Here is a 3989-nt window from a genome sequence, read left to right as displayed (position 1 = left end):
CAGTGGTCGACGGCCTTCAATTAACGACGGTTAGACACTGGACTCGCATTCGGGAGGACGACGGTTCAATCCCGCGTCCGTCCATCCTGATTTAGGTTTTCCGTGATTTCCCTAAATCGCTCCAGGCAAATGCCGGGATGGTTCCTTTCAAAGGGCACGGCCGACTTCCTTCCCCGTCCTTCCCTAATCCGATGAGACCGATGACCTCGCTGTCTGGTCTCCTTCCCCAAAAACCAACCAATCAATTAACGACAAAGAGCAGGAAAGTTTGCGTAGAGTTGTCAGCACTTACAAAAAAACAGCACTGCGTGAAATAACCGCAAGAAGCAATGTGGAGTGAACGGCGAATGCATCAGTTAGGACAGTGTAATGGGCTATGGCAGCACACGACCGACGCGAGTGCCTTTGCTAACAGCACGACATCGCCTGCAGCGCCTCTCCTGGGCTCTTGACCATGTCTATTCGATCCTAGACGACTGGAACATTGTGGCCTGGTTGGCTGGGTCCAGATTTCAGTTGGTAATAGCTGAGGATTGGGTCTGTATGTGGCGCAGACCCCTTGAAGCCATAGATACAAGTTGTCAATAAGACACTGTGCAAGTTGGTGGTGGCTTCATAATGGTGTGGGCTGTGTTTATATGGAATGGATTGGGCCCTCTGGTCCAACTGAACATATCGTTGACTGGAAGTGGTTATGTTCAGCTACTTGGAGACCATTTGCAGCCATTCCTGAACTTCATGTTCCCAAACAACAATGGAATTTAATGGACGACAATGCCACCAAGTCACCGGGTCACAATCGGTCGCGATTGGTTTGAAGAACATTCTGGACCATTCGAGTGAGTGATTGTGTCACCCAGATCGCCCGACATGAATCCCGTCGAAGACTGACAGGACATAATGGAAGAGGTCTGTTTGTGCACAGATCCTGCACCAGAAACAATTTGGCAATTGTGGACGGCAATAGAGGCAGTATTGGGTCAATATTTCTGCAGGGGACGTCCGACAACTTGTTGAGTCCATGCTGCGTCGAGCTGCTCACTACGCCAGACAAAAGGACATCCAACACGATAATAGGAGATATCCCACGGCTTTTGTCACCATAGTATACACAACGCTTGTGACTACTTTGAATGACACTGAAACTTTGAAACATATATCTATTTTGCACAAGTTGTAAATAAACAGTTGCCACTATTAAACTCCCAACCTACGTAGAACGTAAAACAAATTTAAAAATAAAGCAAAAACTTAGCTCAAGTGAAGAGTTTATCACAGTTACACAACTAGCTGGTCGGATGAAAGACACACTTAACTTAAAGAATAACGAACATTCCATTGTCCCCCTGTTAGATTACAAAACGACAAGGTAGATAATAGGAAAAAATTAAATGTGACCTAATACCAATCCCGTTTGTATGGCACCACACCAGACTAACTCAGGGTTAGTTTAGGAAATGTCAGTTTAACAAATTTCAAACAAACTTTTCTTCCCTACATTGGCTCCTTACTGTATGTATCTCGTACATTCCTTAGAACTGTTCGCCCATGAAGAAGAGAACAATGGTGTGTAATCAGCAAATACAGTATATCCAATGCTACTGTCGACAACCAGATTATAAACAATAGTCGTCCTGATTTTATCAGCATAGTGTTGCTTTCGGGCCGTTTTCTACTTTTACGTAAGTGAAACAGCGTTTTGGACATTTACAGACTTTTTGTGACAGTGTGGGAAAGTATTAACAACAAACGCTAGCCGGCCGGAGTGGCCGAGCGGTTAAAGGCGCTACAGTCTGGAACCGCACGACCGCTACGGTCGCAGGTTCGAATCCTGCCTCCGGCATGGATGTGTGTGATGTCCTTAGGTTAGTTAGGTTTAAGTAGTTCTAAGTTCTAGGGGACTTATGACCACAGCAGTTGAGTCCCATAGTGCTCAGAGCCATTTGAACCAACAAACGCTCTCAATTATACGAGGGCCGTTCAGAAAGTAACCTCCGGTTGATTTAAAAAAATACACCAAGTTAAATAAAAATATTTTAATATATACATCTTACAACTACATCTTTGCACTATTTTTCTACATAGTCTCCATAGCGATTGAGGCACTTATCGTATCTCTTCATAAGCTTTGAAATTCCTTCTGCATAAAAATCACCCGCTTGTGCCTGGAGCCAGCCTGTGACCGCATCTTTGAGCTCTTCGTCGTCATCAAACCGCTGTGACCCGAGCCATTTCTTCAAATGCATGAAGAGGTGATAATCACTTGGCGCCAGGTCTGGGCTGTAAGGTGGATGGTTGATAACGTCCCACTTGAAGGACTCAAGAAGGGCCGTTGTTCTGCGAGCAGAGTGAGGACGGGCGTTATCGTGCAAAAAAACGATACCGGAAGTCAGCATACCACGGCGTTTGTTCTGTATAGCCCGTCGTAACTTTTTTATTGTTTCACAGTACACGTCTTGATTAATGGTCGTACCACGTTCCTTTGGCATCCCAAAACACCGTTGCCATCAGTTTTCTGGCAGAAAAATCTTCCGAGGCTTTTCTTGGTTTGGTAGGCGAATTTGAATGTGCCCACATCTTTGATTGTTCTTTTGTCTCAGGGTTCACGTACTTAATCCAGGTTTCGTCACCGGTCACGATTCTGTTTAACAATGGTTCTCCTTCGTCCTCATAACGTGACAGAAAGTCTAATGCAGAGGCCATTCTTTGAGTTTTGTGGTGGTCGGTAAGAATTTTGGGCACCCATCGTGCACAGAACTTATTGGTAACCCAATCTTGCTGTCACTATCTCGTACAAGAGAGTCTTAGAAATCTGTGGAAAACCAGTAGACAACTCCGACATTGAGAAACGTCGATTTTCACGAACTTTTGCATCAACTGTCTGAACGAGTTCGTCAGTCACCAATGATGGTCTACCACTCCTCTCTTCATCATGAACGTTTTCTCGTCCACTTTTAAATGAACGTACCCATTCACGGACAACTCCTTCACTCATAACTCTTGGTCCGTACACGGCACAAAGCTCACGATGAACAGCTGCTGCAGAATATCCTTTGGCTGTAAAAAACCTTATAACAGCACGCACTTCAAATTTGGCGGGGTTTTCTATTGCAGCACACATTTCAAACTGCCACAAAAACTAAACTAGCGCAGGTACGACGTTCACTCGACCACGGCTTGATGCCGACTGACCTGTTGAGTGCGTGAACGCACAGATGGCGTCGCTACTCCCCCCACAACCCGCACTGTGACCAACCGTAGGTTACTTTCTGAACCGCCCTCGTATATCAGTACTTATCACAAAATTTTAGGACCAACAGCTAGTATCTCACACCCTTTTTTCACTGGTGGTAATCGGAGCTGCCTCTTCAGTATTTCCATCCGTCCATGGGAACACAGGTCTGTTGTTTCTATTGTACATCAGCAAACTGTCGTTCTCTAAGTACTAAACGCTTAGCATTTGGCAATACTGTTTCGATATAGCGGATTACATCTCACCACGGTTAGTTTTCAGTAAGACGGAAAGTGGCCTGGCGCATCTACTTCAGAAAGTTTTCTGTATCCTTCATTGGTGTTGTTAGGTCTTCAGTCCGAAGACTGGATTTAAGCACCCGTCCATGCTACTGTGCAAACCTCTTCTTCATTTATGCGTTAACTACTGTAACCTACAATACATTCTGCTTTCCGTAGTAAAGTTTTGGTCTCTCTCTACAACTTTTATCACTCACAGTTCCCTCCTTACCAAACTGATGATTCATTGATGCCTCAGGATGCATCCTAACAACCGATCTCTTCTACTAAACGAGTTATGCCATAAACTTCTTTTCTCCCCGCTTCAATTCAGTACTACGTTATCAATCTGATCTACCGATGTAATCTTCAGCATTCTCCTGCAGCACCACCTTTCCAAATCTTCTCTTCTCTTTTTGTCTCAATTGTTCATAATCCCTGTTTCACTTCTGTAAAAGGCAACGCGCCAGACAAATATT

The 3989-nt window shown here is 44.7% G+C and overlaps 1 non-coding gene across 1 annotated transcript; it reads left to right on the top strand.

Moving 5' to 3' along the window:
• Positions 1-1759: 1759 nt before the first annotated feature.
• On the top strand, positions 1760-1843 carry Trnas-gga (transfer RNA serine (anticodon GGA)). Its single transcript is given in 2 exon segments — positions 1760-1799; positions 1809-1843. It is a non-coding gene; the product is annotated as a tRNA-Ser (tRNA).
• Positions 1844-3989: the final 2146 nt, after the last annotated feature.

Source organism: Schistocerca serialis, chromosome 9 (genome assembly GCF_023864345.2).
Source record: "Schistocerca serialis cubense isolate TAMUIC-IGC-003099 chromosome 9, iqSchSeri2.2, whole genome shotgun sequence".
NCBI classification, from domain to species: Eukaryota; Metazoa; Arthropoda; class Insecta; order Orthoptera; family Acrididae; genus Schistocerca; species Schistocerca serialis.
This window is presented reverse-complemented; position numbering and strand designations above follow the sequence as displayed.